Source organism: Stegostoma tigrinum, chromosome 36 (genome assembly GCF_030684315.1).
Source record: "Stegostoma tigrinum isolate sSteTig4 chromosome 36, sSteTig4.hap1, whole genome shotgun sequence".
In the NCBI taxonomy this organism is placed as follows: domain Eukaryota; kingdom Metazoa; phylum Chordata; class Chondrichthyes; order Orectolobiformes; family Stegostomatidae; genus Stegostoma; species Stegostoma tigrinum.
This window is the reverse complement of record NC_081389.1, coordinates 11167122-11194207: the sequence shown is the minus strand read 5'-3', so window position 1 is coordinate 11194207 and position 27086 is coordinate 11167122. Positions and strand designations below refer to the sequence as shown.

General features: G+C 41.3%; 1 long non-coding RNA gene across 1 annotated transcript; it reads left to right on the top strand.

Annotated features, from left to right (window-relative positions):
* Positions 1-1020: 1020 nt before the first annotated feature.
* Positions 1021-7963, top strand: LOC132206359 (uncharacterized). The gene is made up of 3 exons (XR_009442995.1): positions 1021-1483; positions 4177-4221; positions 7735-7963. It is a non-coding gene; the product is annotated as an uncharacterized LOC132206359 (long non-coding RNA).
* The last annotated feature ends 19123 nt before the right edge of the window (positions 7964-27086 follow it).

The window sequence follows — 27086 nt, the reverse complement described above, 5'->3', positions numbered from 1 at the left end:
TTGCATGTTTTCCCTGTGTCTGTGTGGGTTTATTTCAGGTGTTCCAGCTTCCTCCCACAGTCCAAAGATGTGCAGGTTAGATGGGCTGGCCATGCTAAACTGCTCATTGTGTCCAGAGATGTGTTGGATGGGTGGGTTTTCCCCAGGAAATGCAGGGATATGGTATGGGCCTGGGAAAGATGATGTTTTGAGGATTGGTGTGGACTCAATGGGTTGATTAGACCGCTTCCACACTGTAGGGATCCTATGAAAAATTGTCTCACAGATACATTTGGAAGTCAACTGATACTTTTGCAAGTGCATCCTTGTGACATAAGGAGGAGCAAGAGGAGATGACATAGGCAAAGGTAACTTTGGGCATTAGTTTGCAAATGAATATCTTTTTTGCTCTTGCTCTATGTACTTTAACGAGAAAGTTAGAACTCTGCATTGTAGATGTAGCATTTTGGCTGGGACTTTCAGCCTATATTGTCGATTAATATCAAAGTAACTTTGCTACAATCAACCCCCACTACTGGGAGCATTGCCAAAGTTAAGTTCTGCTCGTTACATGTCATTTCTTGCTCATCACAATGAGGAGTGGTGTGGTTTCTTGTGCTGTCATATTTAATTAGTGTCACAGGACATTTTATTAAGAAAAAGTTCAACGATACAATTGTGAACACCGACCTTTTAAAACAAAGGCATTGTTTAGAATCATGACTAAATCAATCGAAATTTCAAGCTAAGTCTCTGCTTTAGGTAAATGAGCACTGTTGTTGATAAGTTTTTTTAAAATTTACATTGCAATGTTTATCCTCTCGTAGTTCAAGCTAGTTGAACTGTTTTCTAGTTACCCAAAGTCCACCCACCCCCTTCTAAGTATCATTTTTAAACAACTATGCAATAATCCTCAAATCTGCCAGAGGATATTTTATCTTGCTTTTGTACACCTACGTGTCTGTAATTCTTGCACGGTTAGCCCTGTTTTGTTTAACTTGGCTGTCAGCCCAAGCTCAGTGACATCACCTGCTATTTCATCATTTCAGATTAGTACACAAGTATAAAATGCAGTGAAGTCAAGAATTCAGATTTGCAAGGAAAATAATAGCTACTGAGTGCATTTGAATTCTAACTCAAAACATTCTCATCAGGGAGGGCTCTGAGGCCATGCTAAGCAGCGACTGGCCTCCTACTTGATACAGTTAAGCAACTGACACAGGCTCTGCTTATTTTGAGTCAATTTAACTGTACTATTATTGCTTTGAGGCATACTGGACTCTTATCTTTGAAACTTAGATGTGAGGCGCTGCCTATTCTTGCGACTTCCTTGCCTGCAGTGTGAAATAGTGTTTCCTACTGACATAAAAGCTTAGTTTCGCCTTGGCAGGGCAAAAGATCTGACCAACTGTGTAGAATATTCTTGTTGCTTTGACTGAAGGTATGCAGTAGCAGAGGAGGATCATTTTGTGAAAAGAATGGGCCGTTGCTCACAGTTGGAAAGGTAAGCACAGTGCTTTGTGTGTTTGTGTGAATCATTCCTTATCTTTCTTTTTGTTAAAGTGTATGCTTTAATATTTCCTCTTGCATATTTGAAATTAGCAATTCATTAAAAAAAACCTGACAAACCTGAGTGAAATAAAAATGCAAGGAAATTGCACCAGCCTCTGAGCGCTTTCAGTTATAAATGTTTTCCTGTAAATCCGATAGTTGCCTTAAAATGAATGACTTGAAGTTATTTTAATCTGTAAAAGTAGCCAGAATAATAATCCATCGAATTGTTGCAGGCTACAATGGAGTGGGCAGAATTGCACAGAAATGCATTTCATAAATTAAGGTCTCCCTCGTGTACAAACGATTATAAAAATCTTGAAATGCGGTAGTATGATTAAAAGATAGTCTCATTGGCATAGCCCTTATTATTTAAGATTTGCTCCCAAAATCTTTCTAAACTATTAACAGTGCTAAGCCTAATCCCTCTACTCCCATTTGAATTCAAATATCAATCCATTTCCTTTTTCTTCAGCACGAACCAAGTCTGGATTCACTTGCTTGGTTGAAATCTACTCCAAAAATGAGTATCAATGTGAAATGGTTGCCCCTCACTTTATCCTAAACAGACAACTGTAGCTCCTAAAACAAAAAAAACTGCTGGAAAAGTTCAGCAGGTCTGACAGCATCTGTGGAGAGAAATCCACTGGACCCGAAACATTAACTCTGCTTTCTCTCGACAGACACTGTCAGATCTGCTAAGCTTTTCTCGCAATTTTGGTTTTTGTTTCTGATCTCCAGCATCTGCATTTCTTCGGTTTTAATCATAGCTTCTGATCATAAACAAAGAACTTCTATATATCCTACAGTACAAATAACTTGTTGATTTCAAAAGTTTGGATAATATTACCATCCTAAATGACTGTCTAAGGTGAAATATGTAGTGCTATTGCACACAGTTCAGGGAAATGAAGGTAACTTTAATGCCAGAATTTCCAGAGTTAGAAAACTCATAGTGGGTTGAAGATAAATAATGTTCCAGATATTGCTGTCAAAATATCAGCTCATGGGACTCGTCGTTCTTTAAAGTTCAGGCAAGGGGCAGTTGCCACTGCTGAACAGTTGTTGCCAGAATTGCACCATTTCACCATTGGATTTGCAAATAAAGCTTATCATTGTCTACCTCACCACTGAAGGGTGTGAAGTCCATAGTTATTAGAGGACAATTAGATCATGGAGGGTTACATGCAGTAATTAAGAGCAGAAGAACCCTTTTAGTAATGTGGCAACCAACAATTACTTTCGAACAACCTCTCTGGCACTGAAAATTACCTGGTAAAATTGTATAATTTAGTTTCTTCTTGTGTTAATTGCAATTGGAAATTACTTTAAAAAGTTAAAGTCTTAAGTCTCTTTTCTCTTGATCTAATTACGTTTATGTGCTTTTTTTTCTCTACCTGATTTGCTGTTAAATTAATGTACTTTAATTTACACTTCTTCCTCAGTCCTCATTCAGTTTCTTTCTCAATCTTTCAGTTTGATTGACTAAAGGGATCTACTTTTCTGAGAGCCCAGATGTCCATTCCCTTCTCTGCTTCGTTAACAGCTCAGATTCAACAACTTGCCATGCAAGAAATCTGAGAGCCTGAACAAGCAGACACAAGCCTAGCTAATAGTAGATGACATTAAGGACCTTGCTGCAGTTAATTTTGCACCAAATTTGTTTCAGAAAGCAGTCTGTGCCACTTGAATCACAACTTAACATAAGAAAGCTAGGAAATTATTTAGCCCCCAAATAGAAATCAGAGTGAATTTACAGTAAAGACACGTTGGTCAAGTAAAGATGCATCGATGCAGCCAGATTTCACCAATTTATTCTCTTCATCTGAAGAGTTTACTGGGGTTAGGGCCCTTGTGACAGAATAGTGGTATCCCTACCCCTGATCTGGGTTCAAGTGTAATACTTTCTGAACAGTTGAATTGGAAAATATCTGAAGTTTGCTGGAGTACAACACTGAACATCCATTGATACCTCACCAAGTGATTATTACATATGCTGAAAATTACTCTCCAAAGTTTCTAGGGTCATGAGGGATCGAAGCTTTAATTCTTAGAACTGCAGAATTGGTATAGAGGGGGGTCACGTGACCATCAAGTCCATGGTAACTCTTTGTGGAACAATCCAATCTAATCATACTCCACTGTCTCATCACCCTGGCCCTGTTAAGATGGTTGCCTCTGGAGAATTCACTCTTTAATTATGCCCTAGGCGTATCTCCACTTACAAGTTGACTGCTGCGGTTCAAGAAGACTCACCACCCCTTTTCAATGGCATTTATGGATGAGCGACAAATGTTGTCCTAGCCAGCATCACTCACATCCCATGAAAGAAAAAACCTATCCAATTTTTTTCAGCAAGTTATTTTTCACACCGTACCACATATAGATCGTTTCAACTTCTTGAAGACTTGCTGGATCATCCCCTAAGTAAATATGGCATCTTTTCCCATTCCTTCATTCTTTAGCCAGAACAAAACCAGCTATCTAGAAGGAGGCAAGTTGAAAAGAAGAAAAAATATTTGCTAGCTATGCAATACATTTGAGTGGTGTGATAGAAATTGAATATATGCTGAATGTAACTGACAAAAGAGGAAGTGTATCTGAAGAGGTAATTGTTCCTACTAAGTCATTCTGCTTCCTCCTCAGATTCTGAGTGAAGCAGGAACTAGCAGAACATATCCAAAAGCTGTGGTAAGTTCAACTTTGTTCTTACATTTAGAAGATTTCGCAAAACTTTTAATATACTCTGGCTAAGATGTTTAAGACAATAATTAACACTGGTGTATATGTAATTGCATTGAGAAAAAAGTGCTAACTTCATTCAACTCTGGCTAAAATATCAAAGAGATTAATTAGCATCAGTGTATATATAAATGCAACTAGAAAAGATCCCTTGATTTATTGAACTCTAACTAAGATGTCCAAAAGAATAATTAGCACTGATGTATATATAAAGGTTTTAAAATGGAATGGAATAATTTGATGCAACCTGGAAATTAACAGTAACCTGGGATGATATTGACCTGCCTTTATGCTCAAGCACAATAGTGACACCTAGAGGTTAAGCAGCATTTTTGAGGAAATGAAACATTCAAGGATCCTCCCCGTTATCTCAATTCTTATCCAGAGACCAGCCAAGTCAGAAATATTAGCATTACTATAATCTCCAAGTTAGTTATTGCAACTGAAGCAATCGGCTCTCAAGGTCAATAAATCCTGGCCCAGCCAGCGATACTCATGTATCACAAGTGAATAAAACACTATTTTAGAAAAGGTGGTTGAAGTAGCAAAGGATTCTCACACGTAGGATAAGAAAAACAAATGTTCGAAGCTAGAGATAGCAGGAACTGCAGATGCTGGAGAATCTGAGATAACAAGGTGTAGAGCTGGATGAACACAGCAGGCCAAGCAGCATCAGAGGAGCAGGAAGGCTGACGTTGCGGGCCTAGACACTTCTTCAGAAAAAGGGTCTGAAGAAGGGTCGAGGCCCGAAACATCAGCCTTCCTGCTCCTCTGATGCTGCTTGGCCTGCTGTGTTCATCCAGCTCTATACCTGGTTATCTCAAATATTTGAAGCTACCCAGTGTTTCATGTCATTTCCTGAGGCTAAGATCAGCTTAATCTTTAATCTTTAATATTTCACACCATGGTTGAATAGTCTGCTGAGCTCACTACTTCTGTTTCGTCCTAACAAGTGGTGAGAAAACAGACTTTTAAAGACCATTTAATCATGTTAAATAAATGCATGAGATGCATGTTCTTAAAGGAAGAACATATGTTAGGTTGAGACTTGAAGCCCTTGTGTGAGTGAACAGCAGCAGGCTTTATTGAACATAAGTATGGCATGGTTAGAGAGGCATTTTAACTGGAGCCCTCCAGACTCTAGTTCAACATTTTTTCTATTCATGGGATTAGGGCGTCGCTGGCTGCAACAGCGTTTATTGCCCTTCCCTATTCGTTCAGATGGAAATTGCTGAGAGTAAGCCACATTGCTTGGGGTCTGGTGTCACATATAGGCCAAAACAAATAAGGACAGCAGTTTCCTTCCCTAAAGGACGTTAGTGAACAAGATAGGTTTTTCTAACAACCAACAATGGATTGGTGGTCTTCATTAGACGCTTAATTCCAGTTTTATTGAATTCAAATTCCACCATCTGTCATGGCAGGATTTGAACACAGGTCGTCAGAATCTTTACCCAAGTCTCTGGATTAACAGGCCAGCAATAATACCAATAGGCTATCACCTCCCTCATGTGATCCATTATCACCAAGACATGGCTCTTTTCACACATGTTCAGAATCTATCATTAGTGTAAAGGCAGAATTCCCTTTATTCCCCCCAAATTCTTTTCCAGCGCCCTTTTAGCATTGATCATAAACATTTAACTCTTCTACCCACTTCCATTCTCACCCCTACAACTCTCTCTTGCTTGAGCAACTAATTTCCAACAACATTTTCAATAATCCTAAAGAACGTTCAGGACGGACTTGATCAGTTTATCACTCCTTTGGAAGGTGAGCACATTAGCAGAGTGAAATGGCAGCTTCTGATAGTGGCTTGTTGATGGGTTGTGATGCTTGTGAAGACACGAATGCTGCAGTGGTGAAGATCAAAGGGGAAAAGCAAAACTTCAAGACTTGGACGATCAAACTTTCTTGAAAAGGTGGATAAGGAAAGTGAAATTCTCACTCTCTAGTGCTTCTGCTTTGTTTCCTGATCTGGATCCACCCTAAAGATAAAAGAGAGCATGAAAGGCATCTTGAAGACAGTTTTGGAGGTGAGAAAATGAAGATTTTTGCACTACAGTAGGACTTTCTCTCTAAGTAGTGGATTCACTGCAACACCTATTACTGCTGGGATCACAGAAAATGACTTCTTCACAATTCTGAGAAAGTAGGGCTGTGCTACAACAAATACTTGGGTAGCGACTTGGGCCGTAGACTTTCTTGAAGGGTCAACCTCAGAATCAGGAACTGTTGTGAGGAGAAGCTCAATGGTGCCAAGAAGGACCAATCTTTCTTCAGATTATAGCTCCGTGACTGTTATTAGCTGGTCCTTCATGGCAGCTGGTTCTATTAGGTAGTCACATTTTGCATGTCTTGTTGAGTTTGATCAGATCAAAATCGTTTTGATGCTCATCTTTAAGATTTTCCATGGTATTCCACAGCAGTTGACAGGTCAACAAAGTGTGATTTCTTCACTAAGAGAGTGGTGAGCCTGCAGAGATCTCTGCAACAGAGACTGGTTGAAGCCTAAACATTGAACATTTTAAAGAAAAAGATAGATATGTTATAGAGCTATGGGGATTGAAGAGTGAGCAGACTGAGTTGGATGATCAACCATGATCATATTGAATGGTGGAGCAAGCTCGAAGAGCCAAATAACCTATTCTTCCTCCTATTTTCTATATTTCTACGCTCTACAAGTGTAGGTCAAAAAGTCTCTCTGGTGTGTTCTTGGCATACCGTTAGAACGGCATAGCTGCCTTTTGACAGCTTACTTGTGAGTTAGGAATCTCTTTGTCCCTGGTCTTTTTGTCTGCCGCTTTTACTGGTTGCTAAATGTAGTGTTCAGTGAAGTAACCATGCAAATGTATTGCTTCCACTGGGACTTCTCATATAACAGTGCCCATCACTGGCACTTTAATCAACTTGTGTACCAACCAAAGGAACCTTTGCCTCTGTCATAATATCATTCTCTTCCAGTGTTTTGTGAACAAACAAATCAGAATGGGCAACATTTCGCTGCAGGTCATTATTGCCCTTGAAATATCCTATTCCTGCCTTTTCTAGCCATTCTTCAAAGCAAGATGTGTCCACCAATGATCCTTGGGATACGCCTCAACAGTGAAGTCAGTTCGACTTGTCAATGACCAACTTCAGTCTCTGCTGCTCTAGTTGCACAAATTATGTTCAAATCTCTGAGTGGCAATTCTATTTAATAGAGTGATGTTGGCTTGGAATAATGCACAAGGTCTTCGTAATCTCTATTCCATTCAAGCAAAATCTAGCAGATACCCAGCCTTTACACTGATCTTAATGTTGCCTGAGCTCTAAAGTTGAATAGAGGAGATTCTGAGGACTTCATTTCACAACTGTGGCATAGCATTTGAAAGAATTAATACATCTCTCCCTGTATCCAGTTTGGAAATAGTTTGTTCTGCCATTTACCATAATATCTCCATTTAACATGATACCATGCAGATGCTCCAGGGTCACTGATCTACTGTTGGAGGTGCTGTCTTTTGAATGAGAGTCCCTGACTGCCCTTACATGCATAAAAGATTCCATGGCGCTAGTTTGAGGAAGACCAGGAAAGTTGTGCCCAGTGTCCTGACGATACTTATCCTCAAATTAACCTCAGTGAAACAGAATCTGATCACTTTCATGGGAACCCCTGCCGTGCGAAAATTGACAGCTGTATTTCCTGCATTACAACCATGATTAAACTTATTTTAAAACATGATTTAATTGCCTGTCAAGTTCTTTGGATGTGCTGGAGGGAATTAGACAAATCGAATCTTCAGTCTGAGTAGGTCAAAACAAGGTGATCTTTATTCATGCTTGTACCAACACAGCGTGGGAGAGACCTCAAAGTTAAGCTCCAATACACTCTGCTGTTTACCCCTCAAAACAACACATCTATAAATTTTCGCCTCACAATGGTTACATGTAACATTGGTACAAAATAAACTATATGTCAGTCATTTACTGCAAAAGCAGGATGCAGTTTATTGTATTAGGGTTAATGGGAACTGCAGATGCTGGAGAATCCAAGATAACAAAGTATGGAGCTGGATGAACACAGCAGGCCAAGCAGCATCTTAGGAGCACAAAAGCTAATATTTTGGGCTTAGACCCTTCATCAGAAAAGGGGGAGGGGGAGACGGTTCTGAAATAAGTAGGGAGAGAGGGGGAGGCGGATCGAAGATGGATAGAGGAGAAGATATGTGGACAATGTGGATTTCACAAGCTTCAAAATCTCCCGTCTCTCCAATGCATCCCAAAACTAGCCCAGCTTGTACCCGCCTCCCTAACCTGGTCTTCCCTCTCATCTATCCCCTCCTCCCACCTCAAGCCACACCTCCATTTCCTACCTTCTAACCTCATCCCACCTCCTTGACCTGTCCGTCCTCCTCGGATTGACCTATCCCCTCCCTACCTCCCCACCTATACTCTCCTCTACTGACTCCATCCCTGCCCCTTTAACTTGTCTGTCTCCTCTCCACCTTTCTTCCCCACTATCCATCTTCGATCCGCCTCACCCTCTCTACCTATTTATTTGTCTTGTGAGGTGCCATGTTGTCATAGAATCCCAACAGTATGGAACAGGTCATTTGGCCCAACAAATCCACACCTACTCACTGAATAGCATCCCACCCAGACTCAACCACCCACAGCGCATTTGTTGCAGTTTCCATGGCCAATCCACCTAAACTGCATACCTTTAGACTGTGGGAGGAAATAGGAGCACCCAAAAGAAACCCACACAGACATGTGGAGAATGTGTAAACTCTACACAGATAATTGCCCAAGGCTGGATTCAAACCTGGCGCTGTGAGGCTGCAGTGCTAATCAGTGACCACCATGACACCCCTCAGTTCTCTAACTTCAACAGGACTTCCACATCCATGATAACTTCAGGGCTTATCTGTACCCACCATCTACTCCTCACACCCAAGCCTTCCCTTATGATTAATGCTCGCATGACTATCTTGATCAATTCTCATGCTGTCTGAACCTAATGCAACTGCTGATTTTTCCCTCTCATAGATATACAGTTCTATAGCATTCTGCTTCTGTTCTTGTCATTTCTCACTTTTTACACTCTCCTATCTTTCTTACCCTGCTTTCAGGGGCATCTAAAAATTGTGAAAACTTTCATTTTTAATTCTTTCATGGGCATCGCTAGCTGGTCCAGGACTTGTTGCCCATCCCTGATTGCCCTCAAAGTGAATGGCATCCCGGACCATTTCAGAGGACAGTTAAGTGTCAAACACAGTGCTGTGGGTTGGATTCACATGTAGGCCAGACCAGGTAAGGATGGCGGATTTCCGTCCTTAAAGGGCCCTTTTGAACAAATGGGTTTTAACAACAGTTAGTAACAGTTTCAAGGCCACTGTCTTTCAGGCTAGGTTTATATTCCAGATTTATTAATGGAATCAAATTTCAGCAACTGCTGTGGTCGAATTTCAACCCATGACCACCAGAGAACATCCTTGGACCTCTGGATTACAACATCACGTTTCCTCTAACTACCCTAAGTAAATAAAAGTTCTTTCCTAAAGATGTGATAATGTTATCAATATGATTGTGTCCAAGCTATGTGGACAATTTGTGACCACCCCATCTCTGACTTTCGTCACCCATAAGACCATAAGATATAGGAGCAGAAGCAGGGCACTCACCTTATCGGGTCTGCTCTGCCATTCAATGAGGTCTTGGCTGATCTGATAACCCTGAACTGCTCTCTCCTGTCTTTTAACCCTTGAGGTTAACTCAATAACCTTCAAGTCCCTTCCTGAATAAACGCCCGTCTTTCTTAGCCTCAAATGTACTTAATGGCCCAGCCTCGACAGCCCCCTGTGGTAAAGAATTTCACAGATTTATTGCCCATTGAGCAGTGTCTCATCTCTGTCTTAAATATGTGATGCCTTACTTGAGATTATGCCCTCTGGTCCTAGATTCTCCCCAGGGGGAAACTCTATTATTGCCAATGCAAACCCTTACCACAACTCACAGGATCCTAAAGGAGATAAGTTGCCAATTTAATAATGCTGTGTCAAGAATTCCTCTCTTATGTTTCAGAGCAGACCAGAAAAAATATAATCAGACAAGTCCCAGATATTTAAGATGTCTGCCTTGACTTGTGAATTAAATATTCTATTTGCAAAAGCGAGGGTTTTACTATGAAAGAGAAGTTAGATTGATGGTGCTATACAGGAAATAAAACTACAGGAAGCTGTGGCTAATGGGTCTGACCAAATAGCAGTCGCCTCCTGACTCTTGTTGGGTGTTGCAGGTTGGTAATATGAAAGTAATACAAACACATCTGGCTGCCTTTCTCTCAATTTCTTCTCTAGTTCTTTTGGGGTTGCATCATGGAAATGAGTGGCATTGGTATTGCTCACACCTATTCTACAAGCCCTGCACATCAACAGTGCTGCTAAAGCAGCCTGCTTGATTGGCACCCCATCAACCACCTTAAATACATCCATCTCTACCACACATTAGCAACACTATGTACCATTTAGAAGGTGTACTGCCAAAATTCACCATGACTCCTTTAGCATCACAGGTCAAATCTGCAACTTCTGCCATTTAGAAGATCAAGGGCAGCCAATACACAGGAACACCATGACCTACATGCTACTCGCCATCCTGACTTGGAAACATCTCATTATTGCAAATTTCTCCCTTGCTAACATGTACAATGGATGTATCTGCTCCACATGGACTGCAGCAGCTCTAGAAGAAGCCTCACCACCACTGACTCAAAAGGAAATTGGGCTTTGCTGGTCACATTCACATCCCTGGAACAAATATTAAAAATACACATATTTCTTCTCTAGCTCCATCCTTCCCCTTCAGAAACTTCGCTAAAATATACCTTTTTGATCTAGTTTTTCGTGGACTTCCTACTTTTCAGTTCACCCTCCATTTCTCTTTAATCAGTAGAGTCATAGAGCATGGAATGAACCCTTAGATCCAAACAGTCCATGCTGACCATATCCCCAAACTAAACTAGCCTCACCTGCCTGCTCCTGGCCTATATCCCTCCAAACATTTCTTATTCATGTATTTATCCAAATGGTTTTAAACATTGTAACTGTACCCCACATCCACCACTTCCTCTAGCAGTTCATCCACACATGAACCACTCCCTGTGTGAAAAAGTTGCCCCTCACATCCTTTTTAAATCATTTTCCTCTCACTTTAAAAATATGTCCCCTAGTTTGAACTCAACCCTGTACCACCGCCCCCCAACTCCAAGGAAAAGACACACACCACCGCGCCCCCCCCACCAACTCCAGGGAAAAGACACACACCACCGCCCCCCCAACTCCAGGGAAAAGACACCTGCTATTCACCTTCTCTATGTCCCTCATGATTTTATCAACCTCAATAAGGTCACCTCAACCTCCTACAGTCCAGGGAAAAAAAAAGTTCTAGTCTTTCCAAAGCATTTCTTTTGTATTAAAGTTGCCCTATATCTCATCACTATTGTTTCCAGACTTTAGAATCGACTCACTAGAGCTTCAGAAATACAGCTTCCCATTGGCACCTTCTGCTTTATGCAAAAGTACAGTGTCATTGTACAAGTGCTTCTGTCAGGACACTACTTGAGGCAATTGACAATGTTTCACTTCTCTTGCAGCTGTTCCAGGTTTCTCAAACACGTCTACATTTATGACTGTCACCAAGTCATGAGACATGAGTCACCATGTATTCAGATGTACTTACTTGAATATTTTAACAAGGCCACATAAAGATCGTCAGTCTTTTGTGTAAAGGTATGTTCGATTATATGTAACAAATGTTGACAATGTAAATTCAAACCTAAGATTTGTTGACAAATGCAAAACATTCAAGTGCTTCGCAAAAATCAGCAACTTCCTGAATCACTTACGCTTCTCAGCTGTGATGTGTAAAATGATCCAAAGCTGAGAGAACATGCTCAGTCTATCGAAAGATCAGAAGAAGCAGAAAGGATTAACACTGAGTGAGAAGTACCTTTCATATTTATGTAAGCCAGAAGCATCTTTAAACAAGAAAAAGATGCAGAGTTGGAAATGTGAGAAAAGCAAGCAGTAACAGGTGGATGGAAAAGTGACGGTGATAACAGGATGTGGTCTGTTGAGAGAGCCTAGGGAAGGGTAAGTCCAATTCTCAGAGAGAGGAAGACCGATCAGAAGAGTTGAAAGCGAGATTGAACTTCATTCGAAACCAGAGACATGCAAAGAGAGAAAATACTGGTAAGTCTCGACGTGAAACAATAACCCCACTCAGAAATACACCATTGAAAATATTTGCAACATTTTTGATGTTTATTTTGAATTCCTGCCATCCAGAGTCATTGTCTTTGTCATTGTAAGTTAAGCCAGCTGGTTAGGTTGGGTTAAAGGCAGAAACTGGTCATCACAGGACAACTTTTACATTAGAGAGAGGTGACTAGTGGCAGTTTAACCCAAGGGTCATCACATTTCAGGCAAGTAGAGAGGTTGAGAAGGAGAGTGCTTCATTGTAATCATAGCCTGTGTAGGAATTGAACCCATGTTGTTAGCATCACAACCCTGCCAGCCTGCCAACTGAGCTAACCACCGCCAGCTTTAGTTTAGACTAATGAGACCCTCAATGATGAATAAGTGAAAAATATAGAAAGAACTGCGGATGCTGTAAATGAGAACAAAAACATTTGCTGGAAAAGCTCAGCAGGTCTGGCAGCATCTGTGAAGAAAACATTCAGAGTTAACATTTCAGGTCCAGTGACCCTTCCTCAGTTCTGAGGAACTGACAAATATAGTTGGTAACCAGCACTTGTTGGCAAGTTTGCAATATTTTGTCTTTGCCAGACACAGTCATTAAATCAGAGATGCAAACTTGCTTAACCTAAAAGCTTACAAACTGATAGATAAAAGAGTCAAGCTGTATTTATGTAGCAGTCTTGATGGGAATGGTTGTGGTCTGGGGTATTTTGTTCAAAAGGTTAAGCTTAATTTTACATGCCATGGCAATCCAAAAATCAAATGTTAACGTAATCATGGTAAATTAGGTTAGTGACAAGGTTCCAGCTCCTCGGGATGATCTGATTACAAACCATGGTTCATTTTATGCCTCAAGAAATCTTTCGCAATTTCCCAAATCCAATTTGCCTTGAGTTTTTGACAGGATTTGTCTCTCACCATTTCTTACCAAACTCACTTCATTAAACACTCACCATGTCTCTGTGGGATTACCTCACTTCTGATTATACCTCATCTTACTAAGTGCCATCTACAACAACTTGCTACTTAGCAGATATCCCAGAATTCATTGGCATCCTTGCACACGTCATCTTCAAAAGCCTGTCATGCACCCAGACAAGTGCTGTCAGTCCAGAGTTGCCCTGCATGGTTCCTGACATTGGCCCTGGATATGGCAGACAGGCGGAAATGTTCATCTCCTGCTGAATGGGTGGTGTCAACATGGGACTTCCTCTTCGCCCAGCATCAGAGGCCTCAATGTCACCAGAGCATGGCCAGCCTTGTCCATGGTTGCCACCAGGGTTAAAGCAGTCATAGCCATCTGAAAGATTGCCCAGCACTGTAGGAAGGATGCCTTCAACAGTCCACTGGAATAAGTTTTACCATTTTCTCTCCCATAGCTTTCACTACCACTGCTACTAAATCCACCTCCCACCAAGGCTATTGCTCTACCACCCTCACCACTGCCTGCAACATCTTCTCCACTTGCTCTCACCTGTACCAAACGCTAACCCTGCATGCTTTGTGAGCTGCCTACTCACTCACTCAAAATATATTCCCAACCTGCAGTCACAGCTGTGCCACCCAATTTCACCTCTGCATTACCTGCCCCTTTCTCATTCCATGAGGAGAACAGCCCACAAGAGGACAGAAAAAGTCAAGGCACTTGGTAGGCCTCCAAACATTCAGGTCCTCGCCCCTTAGGAGGATAGGGCCCTTACTCTGACCAGGACCTGGGCTGGTCTTGGAGGCTGCCCTTGACTTGCTATTCCAGAAACTAGTCAGCCAATAGCTATCCCCTTTGAGTTGACTGAGGGCTGCTGATAACCATGAAAAACTCCTGTCTTTGTGCCTGCATTCAATAGACAAAATATGGGTCTGGTATCTCAGCTGAGGGGGAACAAAGTGCCAAAAAGCAATGCAATTTGGGGATGCTGTGAGCATCCGAGTTGAGCTGGAATAATTGATCCAGTCCATAAGCTGGGTGTGTGTCCTTGAGCATACAATGAGAGGTTGCAGTATGGCCAAAGATGCAGCATTGAAAAGAAGAAGCATCCTGTAAGTGGATCGGAGTTGTGCATCAGAGTTCTGAGACACTGGTACAAAATCCTTGAACATGAAGGTACATGTGGCCAGTGCCCACGGAGAGTGTCATTAGATATCGGTGCCCAGTTTCCAACTCAGAGCAAGTGATGAGTTAAATCCACCCACTCTAGTTTCTTTGTCATGTCATCCCAATGTCAAACTTGTTTGGTGAGTTTGGTGTGACGTGAGGCTGAATACTGTATTAACAAAGCAGGTTGAGCTGTTAACAAAATGTTTCACAAGCCACAATGACCATCAATTCACCACTGCCTAACCAGAATCTCACCACACTACACTTAAAAAGCAGAAAAGTTGGTACAGGATTGTCCCAATGTTGAGAATGACCTCGCTGGACTTGTCATAAATTCTGCCACACACCTCACTCAGACCCCTACAAAATTTCCCTAACGTTGTCAAAGGAGAATACCAACTATTTACTATTGATCACTGGCCAGTGGTCTTCCCGCCCACTTCATGTGGAAATATTTAAAGAAGCATAGAATGGTCACAGGACAAAAGGTGTATTCAGCTGTTGGATAAGGCTGAAGATAACAGAAAAATAGCAGGAAGATAACAGGAACTGACAACAGGCATAACAATGGGGTGCTTTGTGAATGGAAGTACGATGAATCAGTCAGATCTGCTAAGAGTTAAAACCGCAGGAAACCAGGAACTGCTCACTCTAAGATAAGGTGTACATTTGACAAAGCTTTTAGGATTGCTCACATATACAGATAAGTCCAAAGAAGGTATACATTTGAACAAAACATTCAGGATTGGTCTTGTGCCTGCATAATTCCAAGTAAGAAACGTACTTGGCACAGAGACTTGTGTTTCAAAAAGCCTGAGGAAATCCCTTTGTTCAACAACACTTTGAAGACGCATGTTGTAAGAAGGTACGCTAAGTCAGGAGGCATGGTGAAGACATCAAGCCGAGTTTCAGCTTGACCATCTGTGAACTGTCCCAGGTAATAACGTTTGGGTTTAGTTACCCGGAAGAGTACACAGATGACCAAGGACCCATGGACACAGCCTTAGAATTAGAGGGGGTAAATTTAGAACGGAAATGAGGAGACATTTCTTCAGCCAGAGAGTGGTGGGCCTGTGGAATTCATTGCCAGGGAGTGCAGTGGAGGCTGGGACATTAAATGTCTTAAAGGCAGAGATCGATAATTTCTTAATCTTGCAAGGAATTAAAGATTATGGGGAGAGTGCGGGTAAATGGAGTTGAAATGCCCATCAGCAATGATTAAATGACGGAGTGGACTTGATTGGCCGAATGGCCTTACTTCAACTCCTATGTCTCATGGTCTTATGGTTACAGAAAACAGGGTAGTGATAGGCAGTGATTCAAATATCTCTCGTAGTTAAAAGTATGTTATTTGTTTAAGTACTTGATAAATGAATTATGGTTTTATAGAGCTGTAAGTGTCTCTGCAGTACCTTCGTCTATGTATTAAATGTTGTCTCTCAGAGACGGCCTATTATGCCTGTGCTAGCTCTCTGAAGGAGCAATTTACCTTGTGACACTTCTGTCCTATTCCATTATGTACATTATTTATTTTCAGATCTAAATCCTTCTTCAATGCCTCATTTAAACCTGCCTCCTCCACACTGTCAGGCAGCACATTCTAGACCTTAAACCTTTACTGTGAGAAAATGTTTTTCCTCAAGTCATCATCACTTCTTCTGCTAATTATCTTAAATCTGTGCTTGCTGGTTCTTGACTCTTCCGCCAATTGGAGCAGTTTCTCCCTGTCTATTTTGTGCAGAACTGTCATGACTTGAAATGCCTATAGCAAATCTCTTTTCAAGAAAAGCACCCACTGCTCCAGTCTATCTTCGTAATTGTAGTTTTTCATCCATGGAAACATTCTAGTTAATCATTTCTGCCCTTACTTCAGAGCTTCATATTCTTCAAGTTTCAGAGGTAAGGCTAAAATGTGTTCCCAATCCCAAATTACCCTCAAAGTGAAAGACTTGCAAGGCAATTTCAGAAGACAAGTTGGAAAGGATCTGGAGTCACTTATACTCTAGGCCAGCTGGGAATGGCAGATTTCCTTCTATATAAGGTATGAGCAAAAGTTGAGCTTTAATAAGAATTAATGAAAATTGTCATGGTCACAATTAACTTTGTATTCCAAACTTATTCTTAGAATTTAAGTTCCACCAGCTGCTATGGTGGGATTAGAACCCATGTCCCAGAATATTAAGGTGCGCCATTGGTTTAATAATTCTGCCAGATTACCACTACAGCACCATCTTTTAGAAGTCAATAAACTATGCAACAACACCATTTACTTCATCAATCTTCTATTACGTGATCAAAAAACTCAAAACAGTTAGTACAAAACATAATTTGCCCTGAGCAAATTTGTGGCGACTTTCCTCAGTTAATCCAAATTTCATCAAATAAAAAGGTTCATGGAATCATGATGGGAAGCGATGACCTAGTGGTAGTATCGCTGGACTGTTAATCCAGAGACCCAGATAATGGTCTGGCAACCGGGGTTCAAATCCCACAATGACACATGGTGGAATTTGAATTCAATGAATATCGGGAATTAACAATCTAATGATGACAGTGAATCTATTGTCGATTGTCAGTAAAACCCATCTGGTTCACTACTGTCCTTTAGGGAAGGAAACTGCCATCTTACCTGGTCTCGCCTACATGTGACTCCAGACCCACAGCAATATAGTCGACTCAGTTGCCCTCTGGGCAAATAGGGATGGGCAATAAATGCTGCTGAGCCAGCGATGCCCTCATGCTGTGAATGAATAAAGAAAAAATAAGAGGTGCATGGATAGGGTGAATAGATTTGGACTGAAGCATCTGTTTCTGTGTTGTATAACTGTATGAATCTAGGCCAGTATCTTGCTAACAGGTCACCATCTCTTGACACATGAGCAGCTCTTGATTATAGTACTACTTCATACAGAGTCACCCTTTTTATTTGTCAGCCAGGGCTCCCTGATTGGACACCCTCAATCAAGGAACTCATATTCTACGATGTCCAGCCAGCTGACCTCGTTATTATTACTACAACACTCACCTCGGCCCCTGACTCTCTAAGTTTTGGTAGGCTCCTAGTGTGACGCTCCTGGTGATTCCTATGAAAACTGATGCAAAACACCTATTCAGCTTGTCTGCCATTTCTTTGTTCCCCTTTATTACTTCTCCAGCCTCATTTTCCAGAAGCCTAAAGTTCAATTTTGCTTCTCTGTTACCTTTTAGATATCTAATAGAAACTGTTGAAATCTTCTTTTATTTTACAAGCAAGAAGGGAATTCCTTTCCAAAGGGAAGCAATAGGAGGCAATTCTCGCCTGACATTAGGCAGTTTAGCCAGAGATGGCTTAATAGAATAATTAAGAAGTCATTTTAGCTTAGAGAAACCCTGGAGAGTTTAAAGCTTTTAGGGTTGTGTTGGAGTCAGAAGGAAAGTAGTCTAGCATGTGAAACTTCAAGACCAGGAATGTTGGTTAGACATCTGCAGCATAGTGAAAGACTGAGAAAGCCTACATTTTCAGTTTCATCAGTGCCTATGTCACGGTTCACAGGACAGAACTGTTGAGAGCAGTTAGGCAAATTTGCTGTAGGATAAACGTCTAGAAATGCTGTAAAATTTGCTGTGGTGCATGTACGGAATGAGCTGCCAGAGGAAGTGGTAGAGGCTGGTACCATTACAACATTTAAAAGGCATCTGGATGGGTACATGAATAGGAAGGGTTTAAAGAGAAATGGGCCAAATGTTGGCAAATGAGACTGGATCAGTTTAGCATATTTGATTGGAGTGGATGAGTTGGACCAAAGGGTCTGTTTCTGCACTGTGTAACTCTATGACTTTCAACTCTCAGTTCTTTCAAACTGTGTTTCATAATTGGAGATCTTGTCAGTTTTCTTCTATTTTTGTGGAATAAACTTCTGTTCCATTCTTAAAGAAAATCTGCAGCCTTCTGTGCCAATGTTTCAGTGAATAATGACCACGTTAAAGAAAGAATTGATCAAACCAGATTTCATTGTGGGATCGGACAGTAGTCCAGTAGTATCATAAGCAGGTATCATAACATTGTGAAAGGATGAGTTTTGCCATGTTGTCTCCAAGATGGACACTGGGAAGACTAGGCAGCTGGAGTGTTAACGAGCAATCACAACCATAAGACCTCAAGAAATAGGAACAGGGGTAGACTATTCGGCCCTTCAAGCCTGTCCTGCCATTCAGTAGGATCACAGCTGATAAATGCAAAAGTGGTTACTGACCATGACGCTCAGGAAAGACAACTTGCCTAAAAGGTTTTGAGAATTTAGTACCAACATTTTGACTTGAAGTGGAGGCGCCAGTCTCGGACTGAGGTGGACAAGGTCAAAAGTCACACTCCGCGGGGTTGTAGTCCAACAGGTTTATTTGAAATCACAAGCTATCGAAGCATTGCCCCGTCAACAGGTGAAGTGAAGAGAGAACCCAGGAACAGAGATAACAAGGTGTAGAGCTGGATGAACACAGCAGGCCAACCAGCATCAGAGCAGCAGGAAAGCTGATGTTTCAGGTCTGGATCCTTCTTCAGAAATGAACAGGCTTTATAACCAGGGAGATCAAAATGGTGGAGTGAAGTGTCAACAGCTGAATAACAAGTGACGGGTTGATCTACAATCCAATTAGGTCAAAAATCACACAATACCAGGTTATAGTCCAACAGGTTTATTTGAAAACACAAGTGTGTATAGCATGGTGTCGTGATTTCTGACCTCGTCCACCCCAGTCCAACACCAGCACCTCCACATCATACAATTGAATTAAATAAGATCGATAATTACAAAAAATTCAAAATAAGGTGAAGGTGATGACAAAACTAAATGACTGGAATAACATGCTAGCTATAAGAGTTGGATTCTGAGGGTCTAACCAATGTAACAAGCAATCCATAAGTTTACAAATGAATTAAGCTAGAGAGATCATAACAAGTTATCAGTGTGATAGTGCCAAAACAGGACAACTAACTTTGGCCTCCTGCCCAATTAGGTTCCTGCATCTATCCCTCTCAAAATTCAGGGCAGCCCCAGAAGTTTCTATTAAAACAAAGAGCTGCAGATGGTGGAGATCTGATATGAAACAGAAATTGCTGCAGAAACTTAGTAGGTCAGGCAGCAACCATGGTGAGAGAAGCAGAATTAACATTTTGAGTCAAAGGAAGGGTCACTGGACCCGAAACATTAACTCTGCTTCTCTGTCTCCATAGATGCTGTCAGACATGCCAAGTTTCTCCAGCAATTTCTGTTTCTGTTCCTGAAGTTTCTACCCCTGGAGCTGGGCTTGAATCCAATTGGTTACATGTAGCTAGTACCTTAGCTATTGGACAGAGGGGGAGTTGATAACACAGTGGTGGCATCAATAGACTAGTAACCCAGAGATCTGTTGTTAACGTTCTGGGGGATGTGAGTAAAATTCCCAGCATGGCAAATGGTTAAATTGGCGGCACTGCAGCCTCACAGTGCCAGGGACCCGGGTTCGATTCAAGCCTCAGGCGACTGTCTGTGTGGAGTTTGCACATTCTCCCCGTGTCTGCGTGGGTTTCCTCCAGGTGCTCCAGTTTCATTCCACAGTCCAAAGAAGTGCAGGGTACGTGGATCAGCCATGCTAAATTGTCCATAGTGTTCAGGGATGTGTGGATTATAGGGGGATGGGTCTGGGTGGGATGATTCAAGGGGCAGTGCGGACTTGTTGGGCCGAAGGGCTTGTTTTCACACCGTAGGGAATCTAAATCTGAACCTAATAAAACTGTAGAATCAAAGACCAGCGGGCTGAAATGAACATTGTTATAAGGACACATTGTATTTTTTTTACACTGTCCCTTGTCAGCTATGGTCTTCCCTTCTCCTCAGTATGTCTTCTTCCTTGGGATGAATTTCCACTCTGCATCATTTTGAGAGGTGACCTGATAGAAATTTATAAAATCATGAGGGGTATCGATAAGAAGAATGGCAGGTGTCTTTTCCCTAGGGCAGGGCAGTTCAAGACTAAGGGGCATATTTTTAAAGTGAGAGGAGAAGTATGTTAAAAAGACATGAGGGACAATTTTTCATGTGTGGAATGAACTTCCAAAGAAAGTGGTGGACACGGGTACAGTTACAATATCTAAAAGACATTTGGATAAGTGTAAAAGTGAGAAATCTGTGAAGGGATATGAACCAAGCACAGGCAGGTGGGGCTAGGTAAGTTCAGCATGGACTGGTTGGGCTGAAGGGTCTGTTTCCGTGCTGTATGATTCTGTGATCATTCAGATCACTAATGTCCTTCAAGGAAGGAAACTTTCTGGAGACTCCTGACTCTTAAAGGGATAAGCAATAATGCCAGCCCAGCCAATAATGTTACTGAATTAAATATACTGCAGTAGAATAATGCTACTCCCGTTATTATGGAATAGTTTATCTTCCCAACTTACAATGAATGGCACAAGGACTTCAACAATATGCTAAAACTCTAGAAAGCTAGATGCCAGAATAGGCCTTTTGATCCTTTAGGCCTGCTCCACCATTTCATATTTGTGCATGATCATCCAACTCAGGACCCTAACCCTACAACCTATTCCTGCCTCCCTATACCATTTGCCACTGGGATCATCTCTTCAAATGGCCATTTGTCCAAAGATATGCAGATCAGGTGGATTGTCCTTGCTAAATTTTCCATCATGTTCAGAGATGAGTAGGCTAGATGAATTAGCCACGGGAAATGCAAGGGGGGGTGGAATGCTCTTCAGAGGGTCAGTATGGACGTGTTGGGCTGAATGGCCAGCTTCCACGCTGTGGGGATTTATAATTCTACTTGCAGCACGGCTTCAGTTTTGGCTCCGTGGGGCAGTCTGACAGTCAGGAGGGCTGGGATTCCAGGCAGGCTGTGGTGAGTTGACAATGGAAGTGAACTCCAGGGACGTATAATTTTAATAAGGTATGGAGCATTTTATAAAGATTGCTATCAATAATTCAACTCAGTAGAGTCTGGTGTAGGCTGACTGAGTCACCACCCCTGTCAGTCTGGCTCTGGAAGTACTGAGTCAATTCACATGAATTACCAGCAGCTATTCAGCCTCGAGCATGCTCCACGCATCAATAAGATCCTAGCCGATCTGTTGGTGTTCCAAATTCCATATTCCTATCCTTCCTCAAGAATCTCTCATTTCCCTGACTAACAAGGGCAGCACAGTAGATGAGTGGTCAGCACTGCTGCCTCACAGCACCAAGGACCTGAGTTCAATTCCATCCTCTGATCACCGTCCATGTGGAGGTTTGCATATTCTCCTTCTGTCTGTGTGGGTTTGCTCTGGTTTTGTCCCACAGTCCAAAGATGTGCAGGTCAGGTGGGTTGGCTATGCTAAATTGTTCCATAGTGGGCTGCATTAACCATGGGCAAAGCAGGGTTATAGGATGGGGATGAGTCTGTGAGGGTTGGTACAGGTTGAATGGCCCATTCCCACTATGTAGGGATCTTATAATGATCTATCTACCTCCACCTTAACAATATTCAATGGCACCTCCTTCACCAGCAGAAACTTCCGAAGCCACACATATTCAAAAAGGACATAATTCTTCTCACCTAAAAGGCAACCCCTAATTTTACGACATTGCCCCTTAGTTCTGGATGCACACACAATAGGCAACATCCTTTGTGTTCAAGACCGTTCAGGATCTTATACACTTCCAATCAAGTCACCCTTCAATCTACTAAACTGCAGTGATAACCAGCCCAGTTCTTCATAAGAAAACCAACTCATTCCAGGTATCAGTCTAGAAAACCTCCTCAGAATAACCTCAATGCATCTAAATTCTTCCTTAAAGAGGAAAACCACTTCAATTTGTAATGTAGATTTTAGGATAAGAGAATTGGTGACAACTGAAATGAAACCAGTACGGATAGATTCCATAAAATACCACATAACTTATTAAAATTATACCTTCCTGGAGTTCACTTCCATTGTCGACTCAACACAGCCTACCTGGAATCCCAGCCCTCCTGACAGTCAAACTGCCCCAAGGAGCCAAAACTGAAGTCTGGCCACTTGCTGCAAGTAGAATTATAAAATCCCCACAGTGTGGAAGCTGGCCATTCAACCCATCATGTCCACACCGACCCTCCGAAGAGCTTTCCACCCCCCTTGCATTTCCCATGGCTAATTCATCTAGCCTACTCATCTCCGAACATGATGGGAAATTTCCAGATTCCATTGGTTCTTGGCTGGTTGCACACTAAGGCATACTACTGCTTTCTACTTCCGGCATGTTGGGAACAGCAAAAATATTCAAGTATATAAGCCATCATACAAAGAGATACTTTATTTACTTTGCATGGCATTTGAAAACATTCACCATCATATGGCACGAAGAAAGGCTTACATTTGTATAGCACACTTCCTGACTAAATGATAATGCAAAATAGAGGGCTGCTCAATATATGGTCTTCTTTATATTGGCATGGCCAAACACAGGTTGGGTGAAACATGTCCGCTCTACTTATAGGAAAAATCCTGATCTGCCTACTATTTCAATAAACCACCTTGTTCTCATACTAAAACTCCTGCCCTAGGCCTGCTACAATGTTCCATCAAAGCACAGTGCAAGTTCAGGGAGCAAATGCCTTAATGGAGACTGTTTATTACTCGCCTCAGATCTTCTATCAATACTCTAAATGATGCTAAATAAAAAAAAACAAAAAAAAACACTGCAGATGCTGTAAATCAGCAGGTCTGGTAGCAATGTGGAGAGAAATCAAAGTTAACATTTCAGGTAAAGTGGCTCTTGTCCAGAAACGTTAACTCTGATTTCTCTCAACAGATAGACCTGCTAAGCTTTTCCAGCAAATTGTTTTTGACTCTAATTGATGCACCCACCAGCCACACCCACAGTGCGGGCTGGTTCATCTCTCTTTGAAAAGTATATTTTTCAAAAACCTGTTCAGACATGCAATAACAGACCTTCATAGTAGGTGGATCTTGAACCTGGAACATCTGGTCTAGAGGTAGGGACACTACAATTAGCCCTTCTACACTTCAATGATTTTTAAATCAATCTATCAGATATGGCATGATATTGTATATCATTACATGCACACATCTAATTATAATTAACTGATCAGAACCCAACTCTTGTTTATCTTCCTACCTTCAACTACTCAATATTTAACATCCGACAACAGAATGATGAGATACTGACAGCAACATCATATAGAAGCCTCTAATCTGTGTAGCTCATCAGTCACTAAATAGAAGATTATTGTTCAAGTGTACACAGACTACTGAGGAGTCTTTTAACACAGAATAAGACCTTGTATGACGCCAACCAGAAGATGAAACATCCAGAAGAGGAACAAGTCCTTTCTCTCCTGGGTGAGTTCCAGTATAATATCAATGGAGAACAGTTTAGAATATAAAAGTCCTTGGCTTCCCTTCTCTTTAGCAGCAGGTGTCTTTTTTAAACAAAAAATTGCTGCTAAAATAAGACATTCAAAGTAATGTCACCATAGTCCCAGAGAAACCTAGGGCTATGCTTCCATTGGAGAGAGGTGAATGATGGTAGTTTAATCTGAGGGTCACCACACCTTTTATTCATTTGTGGGCATTGCTGGTTGGCCAGCATTCATTGCTCATCCCTAGTTGTCCATGGGAAGGTGGTGGTGAACTACCTTCTTTTGACCCAGAGACAGTGAAGGAACAATGACATATTTTCACGTCAGGATAGTGAGTGACTTGGAGGGAAACTTGTAGTTGGTGGTGTTCCCATTTATCTACTGCCCATGTTCTTCCAGACAGTCGTGGTCATGGGCTGTTTAGTAAATTTCTGCTCAGCTGCTATGGAAATTGAAAAGGACTTGAAAAGTTAACAAATATGAACAAGTTAAGACTCTTCCTGACTACGAATGGAAATGAATAATGTGATAAGGTATCAGTGATGATCCAGTCTCTATCTGAAGTACTTTTGCCCAAGTTGGAATGCCATCCATTCATTATCCACTCCAGAGATGTGTCTAAAATACGTGCTGATACTTCAATGCAGTACTGAGGGAAAACCACACTGTCAGAGATGCCATCTTTCAGTTAAGAAGTTAAAATCAAGATGTTCACAAGCGAAATAACCCATGGCACAATTTCACAGATGCTGCAATGACCTGAATAGTAGTTAACTTTCAACAGTACCACAAGATGATAATCTGGTCAGAATCACACTGTTGTTTGTGGGACCTTGCTGTAAAGATATGTTTATGATTATTGCAAAGGGTTAGTGGAACCAAGCTTACAATCCTTGGAACTTGTTACAATTCTTGGAAACATGTTGCCTCTTGCAAAATTGTATTTACTGAAGAACTGCTAGGGTTGTGTTTTCTCAAATGACCCTTGATACAGATAGTGACTCAACCTGGGGGCAGTTGCTCAACAACCTGCGAGACAGTTGTGCATGTAGCTTTTGCTGCTTTCAAGTTTCCAGATTTCCTGGTGATTAAATAGGTTTGAGGAGATGCGTTAAGAGGAGAAGACCCACTATGCATGACATTTTGGACTAAATTCAGTTCTATGTCGACTGGAGATCAACCACAAATCGCAGAAGGCAATACACAGAAGACGTACAGAAGGATGGACACAAAGACAATCGCAATGCAGTCAAAGGCCACAAGAAGGCTAACAACACTGACCGACATGAAGCCATTGGAAAAGGGCCATTGAGACATCCTACTGGAACTGAATCAAATAGAGTCAGACCAGACCATACTTACCTGCAGTAAATTGACTAATCAGGGGAAAATAAATGTTCATTTTAATTGCTTTGTAACTCTTAAATTTTAAGCATTTTGCTAATAAAGTTGCTGGATTTGCAGTAAAACTGTCAGTGATAATTCCCAGTCTCACATCGGTGTGTGCTAGTTTTTCCATTACAACAATAAGTACACTTGAAAAGTATTTTCTTTGTTGTTTGTCAGTGTTTTCAGTATGTAAATTGGCTCCCATGTTTTCTTACAATGATGAACAATGCAAAATCAATGAACAGAGACTGATAGCCAAGTTCCATACCCATGAAGATGGCCTGAACCATGATCTCAGGCTCATGTTGCATTACAGGTGACCTCACCACACTGTTCTGTACCTGTAAAATCTTTCTTACTGTCCTGTTTTGACAGCATCAACTTGATAAATTATTATGATCTCTCTACTTTAATTGGTTTGTACAGTTCTGGAGTACTTATTAGACTCTCTCAGCCACACACTTTCTCACACACACTCTCAGACACGCATTCACATATACGCAATCTCTCTCACACAAACACAGACCCTTTCTTACACACACGACACAAATATAAATCTGTGGGGTGAATCATTTCATCCAAGATGTTTGTTTAATTTTGCAGATACACTTTATTTTGTTCAAGCAGCACACAATTTGTACTGACAGTCAGTGTGGCATTTATAAATTCCTGCTTTTGGAATCAAACCAGCCTGATTCCAGGTTAACAAAGTGTGGAGCTGGATGAACACAGCAGGCCAAGCAGCAACTCAGGAGCACAAAAGCTGATGAAGAGTCTAGGCCCGAAACATCAGCTTTTGTGCTCCTGAGATGCTGCTTGGCCTGCTGTGTTCATCCAGCTCCACACTTTGTTATCTTGGATTCTACAGCATCTGCAGTTCCCATTATCACTGATTCCAGGTTAAAACTCGAGACAGATTCTGGACAAGGCCTAACACCTACAATTCAGTATCTGACCTGAGATGTCACATTTTGTATAGTCCTGTCACTATCTGTTTGAAGTTTGGTAAGTTAGTTAGGCACTGATTAAACCTTTATTTATCTCCGGGCAGTGATTTGAAACAGATTCTGGCATTTGCATCTTAATCAATTGAAACTTGCGTCTGCGTTCTAACAGAGTTCTCCATACCCTGTTTGGACAATTTCTAGAATGAATGTATGAATGATTAAAGGTTCAACAGGAGGTAGTCAGCCAGCCATTTCAGGTTTGCTCACTCCACTTATGCCAGTTGCATGATCCTTTGATCTCACTGACTTAATCTCTTTGCCTGTAAACTCTGTGTTTGAGTGCCTTCCTCTCACTGCACCTGACAAAACAGCTACGCTCCAAAAGCTTCCGATTTCAAATAAACCATAAAGACTATAACCTGGTGTTATGTGATTTTTTTGACACTGAACCTTTAAAAATTCTGCATTCATTATAAAATGTTTTTAAGATATGGTAGTCATGAGAGTATTAGATCAATGTAAGAACTTTCTTTTACATTTCTTTGAGTCCATTCCATGAAAATAGATGAAGAGATTCCAAAATATGGCACTGTGTACAGAAAGGTTAGATGACATAGTGTCATCACTTGCATATTCTAACAAACTATGTGACACCCCTGATAGACTTCACCCTAGGGTCTTAAAAGTAGTGATAAATAAGATAGTCAATATTTTGATTTTGTTTTTTTTAAAACACCATCGATTTGAGGACAGTCCTGAAGAGGGGAAAATCAG